This window comes from Xiphias gladius, chromosome 6 (genome assembly GCF_016859285.1).
Source record: "Xiphias gladius isolate SHS-SW01 ecotype Sanya breed wild chromosome 6, ASM1685928v1, whole genome shotgun sequence".
NCBI lineage: Eukaryota > Metazoa > Chordata > Actinopteri > Istiophoriformes > Xiphiidae > Xiphias > Xiphias gladius.
In genome coordinates, this window is record NC_053405.1 from 27,869,381 (window position 1) to 27,889,400 (window position 20,020).

At 38.9% G+C, this 20,020-nt stretch overlaps 1 long non-coding RNA gene across 1 annotated transcript; it reads left to right on the forward strand.

Annotated features, from left to right (window-relative positions):
* The first annotated feature begins 14,373 nt into the window (after window positions 1-14,373).
* LOC120791091 lies at window positions 14,374-19,262 on the forward strand. The gene is made up of 4 exons (XR_005707602.1): window positions 14,374-14,529; window positions 17,950-18,109; window positions 18,251-18,308; window positions 19,039-19,262. It is a non-coding gene; the product is annotated as an uncharacterized LOC120791091 (long non-coding RNA).
* The last annotated feature ends 758 nt before the right edge of the window (window positions 19,263-20,020 follow it).

A 20,020-nucleotide genomic window follows, 5' to 3' on the forward strand; every position in this document is an offset into this window, starting at 1 on the left:
TCATCAAACGATGTTTCTGGTGTCCGTCAATGGAGAGAGATTAATGAATATGTGGCGGGCTGTCCCATATGTTCCCAAAACAAGATTCCCCAGCGTCCACCTTCTGGCCTTCTGCACCCCGTGTCTGTCCCTCATCTCCCCTGGTCAGACATCTCATTGGACTTCGTCACTGGTCTTCCTGCATCTGAAGGTAACACCACTGTCCTCATGGTGGTAGACAGATTCTCCAAGGTGCACTTTATTCCTCTGCCTAAGTTGTCCTCAGCTGAGGTTATGTTGTCCTATGTCTTCCGTTTGCATGGATTCCCCAGGGATGAGGTGTCTGACCACGGGCCGCTTTTCATCTGGAAGGCATTCTGCGCTCTCATTGGGGATTCAGGCAGTCTCTCCTCTGGTTATCACCTTCAATCTAATGGACAGACAGAAAAGATGAACCAGGAATGGGAGAAATGTCTTTGTTGCCTCTCCTCCCACAGCCCTTCTACCTGGAACAACTACGTAATTTGGGCTGAGTATCTTCATAATACATTACCTTGCTTTGCTTCTGGTCTCACCCCATTTCAGTGTGCATATGGGTACCAGCCTTCTCTGATCCCTGAAGTTGGAGTCCCTTCAGCCAAAGATCTTGTCTTTGGTGCAGCTTCATTTGGAGCGAGACCAGGCGGCAGCTCCTCAAGAGAACTGCACTCAATAAAAGGTTGGCGGATCACTGGTAGGTTCAAACCTCATCCTTCCATCCTGGGCAATGGGTCTGGCTTTCCCCCAAGACCTTCCTCTCCGGGTGGAGTCGGGTACGGTTCTGGTTGAAATTATTGGCACTCCTGAATGTTAAGTACGGAATTTAGAATATCTTCAGAAAATAAAGGCATATTAACCAATTTTGTATGATCGAAATATTTTAATAAAATGTCCACGGTTACTGAACAGAAGAGAAAATTATTGGTACCCTTTTACTATTATTTGGTTGCAGAAAATTTGGCAACAATATAGCCTCTAAATGTTTCTTTCTTGTTTGTACCTGTCAGCTCATAGTTTCTGCCACTCTTCCATTGCTATGCATTCAAGCTCTTTTAGGTTTGCAGGAGTCCTTTTTGCAATGGCAGATTTTAGCTCTCTCCAAAGGTTTTCAATGGGATTTAAGTCTTGACTCATTGCAGGCCAGTTTAAAATAGTCCATCTTTTCCCATTCAATCATTCTTTTGTGATGCTGGATGAGTCCTTTGGGTCATTGTCCTGCTGAAAGATCCAAGACCTTCGCCTCAAAAGTGGTTTTCTGACCCTGGGTAACATATTTCACTCTAAAATGCCTTGTTAATCTTCTGGTTTTATAATTCTTTTCATACATTCAGTGTCTCCAGCACCAGAGGCAGTAAAGCCATTTTATGAATGTGAAATTTCTAGATAACATTTTGAACTGTTCAAACAGGAATTTCAAGATCTTTGCTGAGTCACCATTATCTGACAACTTTGACAATGTTAATGATAATGTGCTTTGGTGTGGACGTGACCAATTAGCTAACTACAAGTGTTTGAACTATGCTCACTCATGTCATACCCTCCCATGAAGTCTGTGGGTCATGTTACATCAGAGATTTTTGTTTGCTAAGTTCATGTTTAAACTCAGTTTAAAGTTTACAGGTCATGGGAAATACTCCTGCGTATGAAAAAAAACAAACTTTTTTACTAGCATAATGCAATTCTCCAGCTGAACAGTCAGTGGTCAAGTAGCATTGCGGGTAATGTTGGCACCGAGTTTTGACAAGGAAAGAATAATGCATTCAATAAAAAAGACAATAGCCCTGGTTCTGCTGCATCCCAGACTTGGTGCCATTTTATGGCCATACATATGCTACATGCGACGAGGCACTGCCATAAAGGATGAAGTCAGGGAGAATGAAAGAATACATGAAAGATGATTTTGACTGGCTACAGCCTTGCTTTGCAACACTGATACATATACTGACACACAACACAAGTATGCATGGGGGGATCATTCACAGGGAACTGCTGCAATCACCGGTGGACTGACCATACAACTGGCTTCGAGTATTAATTCCAATTATGTTAAGCATTTAATCAATGTGTTTATCTAGCGTTTGTACCATTTAATATACGTAGTTTTATTGCTTTAAGAATATTTACAGTATAAATATAGGTATTTTAAATTGTTTAATACATCATTAAATACCTCCTGACTGCTTGCGATCTATGATCATGGGGTCCTGAAATCATAAAATACATCTGTGAGATATACACCATATACCTGCATATACACACCACTACAGCTCTGTTGTTTTAAAGTTGTGCCGACTGTGTTTCCAGAATCCGAAGTAATCAGGAAAGTGGCCACCTAACTGTCTCTCCTAATGGCTTTAAATGCAACATATAAGTCCTTTCTAATTATCATGACACTATGCTTATTTAGTTTGCAATCAATTGCATCCAAACAATTCTCATAAATTGGTCCTCTGAATATTAATGCAAGGACTGATTTGGTGCAGAATAGCAATCCACTGAATAGTGTTCCTAAATTGACAAGTTTAAGACGGAAGTCATGTTGATGTGACCTTGTTTTATGCCCCCTAAAACTTTGATCATTAGTTAAGCAAGCAGCAAAAAGGAGGAGCTGAAATTACTTGTGTACACTTCATCCGATAAGCCAGTAATTACCACCCACTGTTCTCTTGTGTAATTGATAGAGTACATTGGCCCATAAATTGGATAAAGGTCAGGGTGTAACAATTGCCATTTGCTTTCTTTTTACACTAATGGATATCAATAGAATTTGTGTACTACTTTGAATGGCAAGACAATTTAATGATCCATAGTAAAAAATTAATGATCAAAACTGAGGGAAAATCTACTTTAATGAGATCCATCCATATACAAAAGCCTTGTTATTGTGTTTTCATTAGAGGAAAACTTAAAGCAATTATCCACTGCTCGACAAGCCAAAGAAAAGTTTTAATCATGGTCGCTAGGGTGCCCAGAGGCAAAAAACTGAACTGTGGATACCTTTTGATCCCCCATTCCTCCCACTATCTGTGCGAACAGTAAAGTATGAAATACACACCACAGTGTTAATCACATCTTGACTTCATCGTAGTGTTTTGTCAGCCAAAAAAAATTAAAATAGGCTATGAAAAAAGCAGAATTAAAAAATGTACTTTAGTAATCAGATTGAAAATGTTGGCATAGCACAGAGAAGTGTTGCACACTCCTGAGTGATGACTCCATGCAATGTCAGTGTGTTGCTGTTGGTTGAAAGCTGCATATGACCTTGAGTATTTTGTTGCTGGAGAGGTTGTTTGTGGGGGGAAAAAAAAAAAGAAAAAAAAGACAAGTCACAAAAGTCAGCAATTATTTACAGTACCAATACATTTTTGACAGAAATAAGGCTCAGGCTAAACATATGGTTCTTGTATCCCTGGAAACACTGACACTCTTTTCTATTCATTCCATAAAGATATTTACAGATACAGTGGCAAGAAAAAATGTCAACCCTTTGGAATGACCCGGTTTTCTTCATAACTTGTGAACATAAAATGTGATCTGATCTGGTGTTCATCTTCATGAAGTTACAGGTATAGGCAAACACAATGTGCTTATGATGACACCCTTTAAAAATTCACAGTGCTGGTAGAAAAAGCAGGCTGAACCCTTGGATTAAACATCAGACCTCCATTGGCAGCAATATCCTCAAACAAGTGCTCCACTTACTGTGGATTAGACCTGCATAACATTCAAGAGTAATTTTGGACCATTCTTTCTTACAGAACTGCTTCAACTCAGCCATATTCTTAGGATGTCTGGTGTGAAAGGTCATTCCATAGCATCATTGCGTTAAGGTGTGGGCTCTGACTGAGCCACTCCAAAAGGTGGATTTTATTTGGCCGAAGTCTGTCTGTAGTAGTATTATCTGTCCGTCTGTAGTAGATTTAATTCCAAGTTTATCAAGGTATCAAGATACCTTGATAAACTTGGGAATTAATTTTACCATCGATGATGGCGAGTTGTCCAGACCCAGAAGCACTAAAGCAGCCCCAAATAATGATGCTCCATCCACTGTACTTCACCTTTGAGATGATGTTTTCATGTAGGTAGGCAGTACCCTTATTATGCCATATGTATTGCTGCGTTTTTTTTTTTTTTTCTTTTCTTTTGAAGCTCAGCGGCTCTCCTGCTATCAACACGATGCCCCATACAACCACACACAGTGATTTGCATATGGTAAACTCATGAATAGAGAGGGTAAACAATCTCCAGTGATTTGCTTATGCCTTTTGCTGTTACTCTTTGGTTGTTTTTTTTACTAAAAACAAGCCTTTTAAACTCTGGGTAAAAGATAAGCCAACAGTGAAAGCTAATGGATTGATTCCAGTGACACTATTTCCTGTCAAGCACATCATGATTGTCTGTGTGAACGGCAACTTCTGTCTGCTCTTTCTACTCTATTGTGATTATTCTGTATAATCTCCTCATTCCTCTCATTGCTACTTTCTACTTTGAAATGTTGTTTGTGATTGCAGGTAGGCTGTTGCTGCCGTTAGCTTAGCGCCTTAGCTTTTAGTTACCCAAAGCTACCACTACCTTGCTAACTGTGTTTGATGGTTTATGTTAGCTTTTCCACTTTTGAAAACAGTTGTCTCTGCACAAGAGACGTGTCTGTCAGTTAGAAGAGCGGTCTGCAGTGACCCCTCCTGAGTGCAAACAAGTTTTCGACCAGCGGGAAAAAGCCTTCACCAGGGCCAGACGGGTTCTGGTTCTCTGCCACTCGATCAGTAGTCTTCAACAATAATACACTATGCATTCTTCGGAGTTGAATGTCAAGTAAATGTATTATATATTAACAGAGAATACATTAAACCTAGCTGGTCCTTGGAGCAACACTGAATTATCTCAGTTGTACAATAATTTTTATATTACCAGTCTCTCCTCCTTCTGTGGGCCTAATTGTAGGTACACTCCCGTGATCAAACCTCGTTGGCCTGACCTTGACTGTAGACACTATTGTTACATTTCTCCAGTGCTATCCACTATGACTAGTTACTTTCTGGAAAATAATGGTGTCTGCATTCCTCAGTAGCTGATATCTCTGGACATTGTATCACTTTGTTACATACACCACTATGTTCTAATGCAAACACATTCTTCCCTAAGCTTCCCTTAGTCAGCATCCTCAATTCTCAGATTCTGTTTATACTGAACACATCCAATAATAATAAAAAAAAACAAAAACAAAATGATCACAATCAGTAGTATATGAAAATATATGATTAAATTCAGTTGTATATGATAACAAATTTCCCAGAGACACCCGCCAGGCCCATTGGTAGTCGTGTTGACCTGCATGTCTCCTCTGCCTTCATCGACCGGGTTAAACATTTCACACTAGTAATAGGGGATTCCATCACTGGCAATGTTAGATTAGCATCACCAACCACTGTTTAACATTGTCATCCAACACTGTAATGCAACATTGTAATCTATGTTTGCACTAATAACGTTAGAATGAAATGGTCTGAGATCACAAAAAAAGCTTCGCCTGGACATTTACCACACAGATGAGTCTTCACTGATTGATTGTCTTTGGTCCTTGTCTTTGGTTTTGTTGATAACTGGCCTTCTTTCTGGGGCCGCCCTGACATGCTGATAGCAGATGGCCTTTGTCCTACTGGAGTAGGTACCACTAATTTATCTAAGAATATAGACAGGTGTTTAAAGGTTGAATGAGCAATTCTAATCGAATCTAAATTTTTGTCAAATTCAGTGAATATCTCCTCAAGATTCCCTAGCGGTCTGTTCTGTGTTTGCTGAAAAAAAATCTGTAGTTCCTACACAGCCCTGGCTCTGTAAATGGGATATAAACAAAGTTGCTTGGATCAACAATTCAAGCCAATGAACACCAGGGGGCAATCGTGCTCATGCACAGGAAGGGGCAGTGGGAGTGAGAGAGACAGTAATTCTGGCCCATGCTAATGTGCTACATAACAGAAGAGATGGCCGAGAAACAGCCTAAGAGGAGAAAGGTTTGAGGAACAATAGTTGCAAAAGGAGGGCTATGATCAGGCGAGGGGGAAGACCCATGTTAACGCCACAGAGGCTTTTGAATGGTGGAGAGCGCATGGTCGGACAGGATGGGATTTGTCCCGGTAGTACTGATGGCCAGTCCAACTATGGTAGAGAGATCTCAGAGAGTGGAAAGGCACGAAGATGGATGCGGCAGTCGTTCTGCGTCTGCTTGACAGGTGTCTACAACATTCGTTTTGCTATGTTTCACAGAAATAAGCCGAACAAAACAGTAATGGGCTTACTTTTTCGTTTGCCTGGATATGTTGTTAGTGTGATGTCAGCTATAGTAGCACGAGAGTTTTGAGTATCGCTTTCTGCAGCTGGTTTGCTGGCTCTGGGAAACTGTCTTGTCCTTTCTGCATGTTAGCTTTGCAGCAGCAACTGTAGCGATAGTTTGCTGTATTGTTGTTTGATTTGTTGTTGTTTGTATTTGTCTCTAAACATGCAAAGGGTTTTATAACCACAAACACCTAAAAACAGAGGTTTGCTATCACAGTGGATTGATGCATAGTTTGAAATGCTATACCAGGTAAAGTTACCTTCCTTGTTAGTTTAGCTACAAACCTAAGGTCCAGTGTTCTGTCACTGTAATTTTGTTAAAACCACCTAAACAAATAACTCTTGCTAGTTTTTATGCAGCTGTGTTTGGATGCTGTGTTTGTGAGCGTGTTGTTTGTTTGATGACATTCTATACTATGTTTCTTTGTTTTGTTTGAAAATATCCATTTCAATGCTGTATGAGACGTTCTGGATTCCGCCACTGTGTTGTTGCATTGGCAATGCACATCCGTGAATTTGGGGGTGGCGCTTTTGAAGGAGCACTGAAGGGAGGAGTGTATTTGTTGTGCTGTTGAGTTCAAGTATCAAGTCTTTCTCTAGAATCACTTACTTTTCCCTTAAGTTAAGTTTGAAATTAGCTCCAGCCTCAACAAGACCCCCAAATTGCGTTTTATAAATGTCAGATCATTATCTTCTAAAGCCTTACTGATAAATTATTTAATTATTAAGCATGATGTCATTATGATGGTTTGTGTGAAACACGGCTTAAACCAAATGTTTTATTGCCATTAAATGAAGCTTCCCCACCAATGTCCATGATGCTTGCACTACTAATCAAGGAGGGAATGTTTCATTAATCTACATATTTATTTTTAATTTAACCTCCAAAAATTCAAATTACATTTAACTCTTTTGAGCCTCTTGTATTAAACCATCAGCTATGAATTGCTTTGTCCAGGGCAACAGACTCCGACCACTCCACCTTGTGGTACTAGACCACCTGGTGCTTATTCACAATTTTTAGAAGAATTCAAGTCAGACCTTGTTGCTCATTCTGGTGAGATTCTAAGTATAAGTGATTCGAATATTCACCTGAATAAGGCCTGTGATCCTCTAAGTAAAGTGTTTCTGGCACTTAATGATACTTTTGGTTCCACCCAGTTTGTGTGTGAACCTACTCACTGCAGTGGTAACACTCTTGACCTGATTACATCCCGCAGGATGGTGGTTTCTGATCTGACTGTCTCCCCAATCATATCCATTATGTCAGATAACTTTCTTATCAAATCTGAAATGACACTAGCCTGTCCTTGTAACGTCGGTGCAAATTTATTTACAACTCAATGCGTTGGTCTGCCAACTTTAACTGCTTTTGGTGCGCATTAACGGTGGTCCTAGCTCCTTTCCCTGCGGTGACAGGCCATGTTAAAAATTCTATCAGTGACTTAAACACAGCACTGTCTAGTCTTGATTCAATTGCACATCTTACTACCAAAACTAGATGGTGAAGTGTACACCCTAGTTTACTGAAACACGTGCTCTTAATCAGGCCTTCAGGAGATTAGAGCTCAAATTGTGAAATTCTCGACTGGAAGTCTTTTACCTCCAATGGCAGAAGTGTGTTCTGAATTACAAATGTGCTCAGTCCACTGCAGGAGCAGCATATTTCTCTCATTTAATCAGTAACCATAGGCACAATCCTAGATTTATTTTTGAAGCTGTAGCAAAATTCGCCTAAAAACAGTCTTCTCTGCTGCTGAGCTGCTCGGCTCATAACTTTTTAGACTTATTTCAGCAAAATAGATGAGATTAGATACAAAATGAATTCCTCATCTCCAGCTTCTTCTGGAAAACCAGTTCAGCATTATATTGAGACAGTATCTCTCTGGAATCATTGTCTAAACTGGTGTTGGCTTCAAAACCTACTACCAGCCTCCTCAACCCTCTACCAGCTGAGCTTTCCAAAGATCTCTGGCCACTTTTGGGATAATGATGAATATTGTTAATTTATCACTTACAACTGGCACTGTCACCGCTGTTTTTAAAAACAGGTGTTTAGCCTTCACTTTAGAAACCATCCCTTGATCCAGGGTCTCTTCATAATTAAGACTTCACCAGTCTCTGACCTATAAAAAAGTACTATAAAAAAATTGCATCACTGCAGCTCTCAGCCCACGTATCTAGCAGTAATCTTTTTGAACCTTTTCAATCTGCTTTCAGGGCCTGTCACTCTACTGAAACTGCGCTTTCTAAAGTGGTGAATGGTCTTCTGCTTACTATGGATTCAGATTCCACCTCTGCTTATTTTATGCAATCTCAGTGAGGCTTTTGATACCATATATCACTGTATATTCCTAGACCTTGTTCTTGGCCCTCTGCTTTTCTCTCTCTATACTCCACCTCTTTGCCGAATTATATACAGTCAGGAATTAATTTGCACTGCTACGTTAATAATACTCAGCTGTATGTGCCTGTAAAGGCAGGTGACTATTCTCAAATGATCAAATTAGGCCTGCTTTTCTGCTTGGTGTCACAAAAAAACAAAATTTCATTCTCCTAAAGTCAGATAAAACTGAGATGCTGGTCATGGGCCCAGCCTGACATAGACACCAGTATGATCAGGTCACAGTGACTTTCAATAACCATGTGATCACGACTGGCTTTTTTCACCTACGTAACACAGCAAGAATTTCTCTCCATGTCAGATCCTCCTAATTCATACATTTGTTTAATCTGGACTTGATTATTGAAACATTTGGTTTGCAGACCTATTTGTAATATGCTAGCATTTATGCACAATCATATGATAGGTTTTTGTGCTCAATCTTGAAAAAACATGAGGGCAAATGGAGCCAGGACCCAAATAAGTGCTGTGTCCACTTAGAAAACTGTTTTGCTGTTTGTCAGTTCAGCTTTTTCACAGTTTAATTGCTGTTTTACAGTTGGATGGCATGTGCCTATAGTATATGTGTGTTACTATGTATCATAGACTTGTTAAGTTCAGTTGTATAATGACTTTTATAACAATCCAATATATAATGATTTCTGCTTTTTAAAAACATTTTGCCATTTCAGAGGTTAGTTTTCCTCACGCAGAATTGATGAGAAACATAACTGTCTTCCAGTATATCATGAAATCCCCTGTATCTTGATTCCTTTTTTCTGATGTTACACACATGACAACAATATTGTATCATGATTTACTCATCCATAAACAAGATATCCCAAAATCCTGTGAATATCACACTATCACCACCCTAAGGCCCAAAAATGCACCATACAAATCTGTAAACCATTTCTACTCACCATAAAATTAACCCTTTTGATTAAATAAGCATGTTGTTTTTGCACTTATGTCATTATTCCACTTTTTAGGGAATCTTGTCATTTGAGCTGACTAAGGTCCTGACTAAGGGTATTTTCAGTACCTGATGAAAATATTAACTGTTTGAATTCCAGTTTGGTTGGTACAGTACATTAGTGATTACATTGTGTACCCTAAATAAGCCATCTGAATCTCTGTAAAATGCTGGTTGTGTACAATTTCTGTGCAGACGTTTTAAATGTATGTAAGATCAAATGTATCCAGATACCATTTAGATGTGCACGTATCACAGTGGGATTTGTGCTCATAACCATACTCTATGGTGTCTACCAGATCAATGCAATAGCAACCTTTATTTTCAGAATGAGAAGCTTGCACTGTGCTCACACACTTCAGCTTCTTAAAGGAGGAGACATTATATGCTGAAAGATAAACAGATAAAGTCTGGGCTTAAAGTAATAATTTATCATTTTTAAAATATATGTGTATTTGAGTTTTTGCTGAGTTGGATGAAAACCTCTCTCATAGCTGCCTATTTTTAACTGGACGCGATGCAGACAAACGAGTGAGCAAACATCAGATTGTTTCAGTGTTTCGCGATGAAGATATCCTAACACTCCATGTTTCAGCGAGCAGGCTAAACAATGTTACGCTTGTTTGAAAAACTACTCACCCGGGCGCTATTTCTGCAAAGGTTTCACACGCTTGATCCAGGTGGAGAACAAAAGAAAATAAAACAGATTTGTGCAGTAAGTAAGTAAAATGTGTGGTTCCTGCAATAGTTGCATGGCTATACATGCAGTATACTGTATGTGTCTGTATACACATATTGACTTTGTTTACGGAGTATATGTGTGTGCATGCTGGTAAACATATGTGGACAGATCAAATGAGACAGTACAGCCGGTCTTACCCAGTGTGAATGGGGCCAGACACAGTGTTGTGGCTGTGGTCCATGGTGTCTGGAGTCCAGCTCTAGCACTGCATGCACTCAGCAGTACACACAGTTAATCACTATCACTCTCTACTATAGCCTATATGATGAGCCTATATAGAATATAACGGTTTTTGTAAATACATTTAAATCATCTTTTTTGAGCTGGGAAAATTATTAAAACATACTAATTTTCAGAGGGAAAAATCACAAGTGGCACAAAAAAAATCTCATCCCCTCCTCTCACTACATCGCTCGTTGTATATCTGGACTGAATTTTTTGCACTCCATCTGCTAGAGTTCGATCACTTCCTGTATTTTTGGAAGAATTGTGAGGGTATAGCTAGCTGCCAGTTATCTTAGCCTAGCATAAAGACTGGAAACCTTTAACTTAATTGTTAAAATGAAAAGTTAGAGTTACAAGGGGCTATGTGCTCAACTATTTCAGGAGCTGGAGCATTTATGCTAAGCTAGCCATCTACTGGCTGTGGCTTCATATTTAGTGTACAGACATCAGAGTGGTATCGGTCTTTTCATCTCACTCTCCACAAGAAAGTGAAGGAGCATATTTCCCAAAATGCAGAGCTAGTCCTTTAAAATAGAAGTAAGTAGCAAATTTAAGTTTTAACTGCTGTCATAGTTTTGGGTACACATGTAAATGTCTCTTTATCCAGACTGTATGTCGTGCAAAAAAATCTACAGTCCTGGTTGAAATTATTGGAAACCCTGAATATTAAGTACAGAATGTAGAATACCTTAAAAAATAATGTCAATTAACCAATTTTGTATAACAGAATATTTGATAAAAAGTCTAAGCTACAGAACAACAAAAAAAATGCTTTTATACAGTGAAATACAAAACATAGACATAAAATGTACACTTCACACAATTATTAGCACCCTTTTGATGAATTTAGATCAGTTCCTTAAACAAAATAAAAAACAAATGATACTCACCTGTGTTTATTTTTCAGTGCTGACAAGACCTGAATTGACCTGAATGATGGTTCTACAGCATAAAAAAGGGCTGATTGTTGCCAGTTTCTTTTTCACAATGGCACAGACAAGAGAGCTGTCTGAGAGCATCAGAAATGCTATTATCAATAAACATGACAATTCAAAAGTCTACAAGACAGTCACCAAAGATCTTGAAATCCCTGTTTCTACAGTTCTTAATGTTATCAAGAAGTTTCACAGTAATAAAACTCTTAAGATACTTCCAGGACATGGTGCTAAGAAGAAACTACATGAGAGAAATCTGTGAAGGTTGATGTAGATTGTTGAAAAAATACAACGCAAGATATCCAAAGAGCTTCTGGCTGACCTGGCACAATCTGGACCAGTACTTTCAGCCCATAGCCAACAATGCACACTAAAGCAAGTTGGACGGCATGCACAAAGGCCAAGGAGGACAGAAGGACAGGCAAAAAAGGCAAGACTAATGTTTGCAAAAATTTCCATGGGTAAGCCACCGTCTTTCTAAGATAATGTTATATGGAAAGATGAAACCAAAGTAGAGCTCTTTTGTAATGCAGTGCATCCGTTTGTTTATAGGTGAAGAAATTAAGCCCATAAGGAAAAGAACACCCTACTTACAGTAAAACATGGTGTTGGGCTATCATGCTGTGGGACTGCTTTGCCGCCTCTGGTTCTGGAGGCATTTAATGTATCAAAGGAATGATGAAATCAGATTTTCAAGGCATTTTAGAGTGAAATGTGTTACCCAGTGACAGAAAACTAGGTCTGAGGCAAAGGTCTTGTGTCTTTCAAAAGGACAACGACCCAAAGCACACATCCACCATCACAAAAGAATGGTTGAAAAGGATAAGATGGACTGTTTTAAACTGGCCGGCAATGACTCCTGACCTAGATCCTATTGATAACCTTTGGGGAGAGCTCAAATCTACCATTTCAAAAGGGACTCCTGCAAAAGAGCTTGAAAGAATAGCAATGGAAGAGGGGCAGAAACTATGAAAAGACAGGTGCAAGAAGCTTCTTTTATTGGAGGGTGCCTATAATCGTGTCTGGGGTACATTTTTTATTATTTCATTGTTATTCGTGTTTTTTTTTTCTTTTGTTCATTTTATTAAAATATTTTGATTTTCCAAAATTGGTTAATTTGCATTTAGTTTTGAAAATATTCTTAATTTTGTACTTAAAATTCAGGACTGCAAATCATTTCAACCAGGACTGTACCCGACTCCACCCAGAGAGGAAGGTCTTGGGAGGACAGCCAGACCTGTTGCCCAGGCTGGATGGCAGGATGGGGCCAGAACATGCCAATGATCTGGCAACCTTTTATTGAGTGCAGCTTTCTTGAGGAGCTGCCGTCTGGTCTGGCTCCACATGCAGTGGCATTGATGGATGCGGGCTTGGGCTGAAGGGACTCCAACTTCAGTCTCTGGCTCGGGGATTGGAGAAGGCTGGTACCCGTATGCACACTGAAATGGGGTTAGACCAAGAGCAGAGCAAGGTAATGTATTATGAGGATACTCAGCCCAATTAAGGTACTCTCTCAAGGTGGAAGGGTTGTGGGAGGCAAGGCAGCGAAGACACGTTCTGCCTGTCCATTAGATTGAGGGTGATAACCAGAGAAGAGACTGACTGTGGCCCCAATGAGAGGGCAGAATGCCTTCCAGAATCTCGAGATGAAAAACAACACCCAGTCAGACACCACATCCCTGGGGAATCCATGCAAACAGAACACATAGGACAACATAACCTCAGCTGTTTCTTTGGCTGAGGGCAATTTAGGCAGAGGAATAAAGTGCACCTTGGAGAATTTGTCTACCACCGTGAGGACAGTGTTTTTACCTTCAGACGCAGGAAGACCAGTGACGAAGTCCAATGAGATGTCTGACCAGTGGTTCCAAAGGTTCTACAACCAAATATTACTGAAGGGTGCCAATAATTGTGTTTGGGGCACATTTTGTGTTTGTATTATTTCACGATTATGCAAGTTTTGATTTCCTTTTATTTTCTTTAGTTCAGTAACCTTGGACATTTTATTAAAATATTTTGATCATAAAAAGATTGGTCAATTTGCATTTATTTCTGAAGATATTCTAAAATCTTCACTTAAAATTCAGGGGTGCCAGTAATTTCAACCAGGACTGCAGGCTGGTGAGGCTGGTGGTGTTAAAATGTTGGTAATTTGTAAACTGTCATTCTGGTTATAATATGGCTGCAGATCAGTTGCTCTAACTTGTACCACTTGTTGCTTTGCATTGAAACTCTAGTCTAAAATGTTCATTTTTTTTAATCCAAAAAATTATTTTGTAAGAGAAAACTGGCCAACAGCGGCATTCTTTTGACCGGTGGGCATGTACTATTTGAAAAAATGTGTCTTTGGAGATAGGTTGATGTTCTGGCCAATGAATGTTTAGTGGACCCAGAGGCAGAACACAGACTCAGGTGAGCAAGTTGAACTAGATTTATTAACGGGAGTTGTTGCAGAAGAGGTAATAGTGAAGGTTGGCAGATGAATGAGAGAAAGGCAGGCGATGTGTGGCAGTGTGGAAAATCTGTTGATGAGGGAAGGCTGGGCTGCAGATGAGCAGCAGACAGGAGGGGTATGATCCTCAAGCACAAGAGAAATGTATTATTCAAAATGGAAAAACCTGAGGAAGCACAAACAGCAAAACACACTGGGGCCTTGACATAGTACCACACAGGTGAACCAAATGATCTGGCAATAAGTGACTGGAGGTTTAAGTACTGCAGAGCTGATGATATGATCAGGAGCAGGTGCGGAGGAGGGGTTGAGTGGAACGGGTGAGGTGCAAAGAGGACAGCCACGCCCAGGGACAGACGAAAAAAGAAAAGACACACAGAGGGAGAGAGAGACAACACAGAAAACACAAGGGGACGGGGAAACAGGAAAAACACAAGGAAAAAGGGGAAAAAACCTGGAGCCTTGGTGAGGACCATGACAGTTGACCAATAATAATACATGTGATTTAAACTTTACTCTAGAGTACTAATGGTAGTAATGTTTTGATGTTTGGAGCTGAAAAATCATTCACCAAATTGTGAATGATTTTACTGTGATTCAATGTGTGACTCTTGTATTGGGCCTGTTTCATAAATTAATACTATATTTTTACTGGGGCAGTAGTGATAATCTATGGATGTAAAGTTTAGTGATTTCTGGACCTAACTGGGGAAGGGTGATGCAGTGAAGTATGTTTTAATAAGAGAAAAATCAGGCCTAAAGTCAGACAGGTGGACAAGATGGCAGGCAGGTATCCACATAAACTGGCAACACATTAATACAGTTACAAGGAAAACTAAGGAAAATAAGCAGGAACAAAGCAGATAATCCAATGTAGGTAGTAACTCCACAGAGAACCACAAGTGAGCAAACACAGATGAACCAACAAGGTGTGAAGGGAGCACAGAGACTTAAATACACTAGTGGGGGGGAAGAAAATAGGAAACAGATTAAACTAATTAGGGCGAAACAAGCAATCACAGAAGGTGGGAAAAACAAGACACGAAGCAAAACAACTACCAGACACACAAGGTAATTAATTTCAAAATAAAACAGGAAGCACAGAGTCTGGGTAGAGAGTCACTGAGATGGGCTTGTCATGACAATGGAAAGCCATTTCTATAGAGAGGAAAAGATATATAAACGAGTTGATTCTTGGCAAGATCAATGTCCATATTACTATCCAAAAATATATTTTTTATTGTGAGATCAGAAAAGAAGATTCATTGGCATGTTTTCAAAAATGTTTTATGACCTTATAGCTAAGTAACTACATATGAGGTATTTATTTCACTTTGTTAGGAATGGCTGCCCATAAAAACATGCTGCTGTCCTTCAAATGTTTCATTGCTGAACCAATTAAGATGACTATTGATTCTAAAAAAAATGTTTTTTGTACTTGGTAGCCTCAGATGATTTGTGATTTGGATTCCTGAACTGTCTTCACTATCAGAGCTGTTTCAGTGATTCGAGGCCTGGCTATCATCAGTGGTAGAAGATATATTAAGATAATTTATTTAAGTAAAAGTAGCAATACAATAATGTTAAAAGAACCCAGTACAAATAGAAGTCCTGCATTCAAAATCCTTCAAAATATCACAAAAAATATACTTAAATTTAAAAAAAGGGGGTCACAAGATAAATCTAAGGGTCATGAGATGATTAATTGTGTAGGAAAGAAGAAAAAACTACATATTAACTTTAAAACTTTTCTCCTGTACTCTTTTTCTGCTAAATATTATAATTTGCTCTCTTTCGGCCTCAAGCAGTGATTTAGATGAAACCAAGTTTAGAAGGGAAATCTCCTTTTGGTGTAATTGCTAACAACTCTTAGACATCTGAATCTTAATAAGGGGTCCAGACTAGAAATTATTATTATTATTTTATTTATTTTTTTATCGGCATTTTTATGGTTTTATTTGGTAGTGAAAGTGGAGATTGACAGAAAACATTAGTGGAACTCATATGCAGTAAATGGCGCAGCCGGCAGTCAAACCAGGGACCCGCTACTCAGGGCATTTTCCTATGGGGTTGCATCCTAACCATTCACTAGGTCGCCCCTACACATAAGTGAACCATCATTTGTACAAAAAACAAAATGATTATTCACTTATAAATGCTTAATTGCATTTTCAGATGTTTAGTATCACTTTTTTTTATTGATCGTCCATCTTAGTTTATTCCTGTGTATTTAGCTTGATTTCCATTTTTTGTGTAAGAATTTTGCAAATTTGATTTTAAGTACTTTGTAAATAAGTGTTGGTATTATTATTATTTAAACAATGACTTGAACAAAATATAAAAAAGTGAAAAAAATATTCAAATAAAGAATTTAGGGGAGCTCAAGAGTGATCAAGAAACATGCTTGGGACAATCAAAATTTACCTGCTTAAAATAACACTGTTAAACTGCTTCAGTGCTTGGGAAACAAACTGAGAGAAATATCTAGATGTCGTTAACCCATTAGATTTTCAATATCTTGTGTTAAATGGGAAAATTTGATGTGAGGTTGTTAAAGAAAAGGTTTCATAGTTACTAAGAAATACAGATTCATCAAATCAGACAAGTAGTTGTTGAAATATTTTGGAAAAAAGGGCACCCGGATGGACAGATTGAAGTGCAATCTCTTAAGGTATCTCGTTCTTCAACAACACATAAACAAATCTGAAAGTAGCTATTTTAAGATACTGTACTCCATGTACAATTTGCACAGGATAAAAGAATTGTGTAGTTGCAATAATTTTCTGTAAATATTCGAATCAGTCCAGGGATGGAATTAGACCTGAAATGAAGAATTAATTAAATGATTAGTCGATCAACATCAAATTAATGGACAATTATGTGAGCATAAATTAGGTCCTTTTGAAAAAAAATAATAATAATAATAAATTTTATTAAAAATGTGTATCTTTGGATTTTGGATCATTGGTTAAACAAAAATGTCACTTATCCTTTTGGAATTTTCCCACTATTTCATTTTACTGACCAAACAATGAGTTATTTCGGACAATCAGTAGCTGTTTTATCTTTTAACCAGTGTTTCAGCATCTGAGATATAAGTGAATTAATCAAACAATTATGGTGTCATCTCCAAAGCACATACATGAAGGAATTAGAGGGAATTTGTTTATTGACATCAGTTCAAAAATTCAAAGTTGCTCTGACAAAAGTTACCAGGAAAAACAACAAACAAGATATCTGTGAAGATTCTCAGTCATCCAGGTCATGGTTATCAAAGAAGGGTTGAATCAGGGGCAACTGGACTTGGTTGTAGATACTTTAAGACGTTTCACCTTTCATCCAGGAAGCTTTTTCAGTTCAGATGTCTTCGAAGATTCTCAGTTACCCAGGTCATGGATATCCAAGGGGCTTCTCAGTTCAGAATTGAAGGCTTCTTCAGTTCAGAACTGAAGAAGTTCAGTTCTGAACTGAAGAGGCCGCTTGGGTGAGAGGTGAAGTATATACAACCAAGTCCAGTTGCCCTCAATTCAACTCTTCTTAGCCATCTTCAGTTTAGATGGAATGGTGGGGAGTCCCAGGTATTAAACCCCTGTGGGGTCGTTATCAAGGCCATTGATGTCACTTGGTTCCTGATGGCTGCTTGTTGTTGTAACAACAGTTGTTAGAGTCGTCTGGGACACCTAAGGCTAAGTGTAAACAATAGTTGTTAGAGTTTTTGGAGTCAAATGAGGTCAGGTGTGAATTGTTGTTATATCTCCTGGGAAGGGATGAAAGGACAGTCAAGTCTGTTCGTCCATCTGTCCATTGATCTAATCATGTATCTACCCAACCCTACCGAAACCAACACACAGTCACTTACAAGCTGGTGCCTGTTTCATCCACCAGATGGGCCACTGTGACAAAGGGGCGTGTGAGAGCCTTCTCTGGAGTGATTATCTTCTCTGGTTGTGTATGTAGAAGGCATTTCAGGAGGATGACAAATGCTCTTTGATCCTCCAGCTCAAAGGATTCCTGCATCTCTGGGTAGTGCTGGATTTAAAACAAAGTAGGTGACATTTCAGTTTAACTTCTTTTCTCTCTCACAGTGACAGAGCAAATTGGCATTAATTCATTATTTAGTCATGAAATTGACCACTTACTTTTATCTGGTCACCCAGACTTCTAAATGGGCTCTTCTGTGTTTTAGGCTCGATGCCAGTGCCAAGCTGGTATTCCTTTGGGGTCTACAGCAACAAAACATGCAGGTTAGATACTTCTTCCTTAATGTGTTAAACATTTTAAAAAAGAGTTTTTGTTTAATTGGGAGATAAAAAATTGTGAACAGCTGAACCAGGTTAAAGTACCTTCATCCATCATCTTGGGTTGTCAAAGTGCTGGTTGACCTTAAAAAAAAAATAGTTCCCATCACATAGGAGCTGTTCAGCTGGCTGGCCCAGTACAAACGTCTCTCATCTGGAGAGAGTATAAAGAATCTCATAAGCCAACATCCTACAACAAGTCCCCCATTGACATGTGTCTGGGGCAGAATGTAACAATCTTTGCATTTAAATATAGATATATTTGGTCACTTCCTGACTTTTACTTGCAGTGTATTGCAAACATGTGTTTGCTGAGGTACAAGAACCCGAGTACACAGCCAAGACCCCATATGTCTATAGCCTTGGAGATGGGGGGCCCACGGTGACTTCGGGTGCCCTGTGTCCAGCATACAAGTATCACAAAAGCTATTAAATACATTGTCAAATTCAGCATGTGTACTGAAGAATATACAAGCTCTACTGAATTTAAGGCATAAACAAACAGCAAACACAATAAAAGGATGGGCTCTGCAGATTGAACCTACCTGTAACCCAGAGGCCTAATTGTCATACCATGTGTCTCTTCTCAGGTAGTGAAGGACACGCCGAAATCTATTAGCTTTTCTCTGAAGGGCTTAATCAGGTGGTTTTCCAGCATTAAATTTTCTGCCTTCAGGTCCAAGAGAACAACACCAGTGTCCATCGGAGCATCAAAAGCCGTCAGAGAGTGCAGAAACAAAGGACACAGTTTTAGACGGTTAAAGATACCATTGATGAGGATGGAAGCTTAAACAGATCAAGAAAAAATAGTTATGTTACTCCAGTATGTAACTTCTTTCTCAGCTGGCTGAGTATGTGGAAAAAAAACTTAATCATCAAAACAAATTAAATAAACTACCTCTCTTTTAGTGGTATCCTCAGTGTTTAGGATCTTGAAGGCCACATTCTGTGATGTGATTAAATTCCCACCCTTGGCAACTCTGCAAAAGCGCCCTTCTCCGCTGAAATCCTGAATGAGGTAGGGACTTGTGCTGCTGTACAGTATGTCGCTTATTAGCACCTCAGAGCACTTTGATTTCTTCTTTTCATCTGTCACCGCAAACAGAGAAGCAGTACATGAAAAGAGAAGGAGAACATTTGAAGGTTACAACATTGAGTCAGTGGGGGTCACTCAGCCAGTGCAACATGCACAAATGTAACTGAAGCGTTCTTTATGCTCATGTAAATAAACATTTGGTTATCATTCTGCAACCACATGAAGAAGAATAGTATGTCAGATACTGAATATGGCATCATGTCCATTTCAGTCAGTGGTACTCCCAAAGAATAAGAAGAGCAAAATAAACTGAATGAGAAAAAAATATTATCAAATGCTACACTGTTCTTCAGTATTCAGATATTTTTTTTAAGTAAAAGAAGCAATACAGCAGTGTAAAAACAGTCAATTAAAGGTAAAAGTCTTGCATTGAAAGGGGCAGTAGTAGTTATGTGGTAGGCATACATTATCAGAAAAAATGTACTTAATGTATTAAAAGCATTTTTTTAAACTCTTAACCTGCAAAGTAATTTGTAACTCATACTGTCATATAAATGTAGTGGAGTGAAATCTTCTCTCTGCAATGTAGAGGAGTCGACATATCAAGTAGAATAAAATTTAG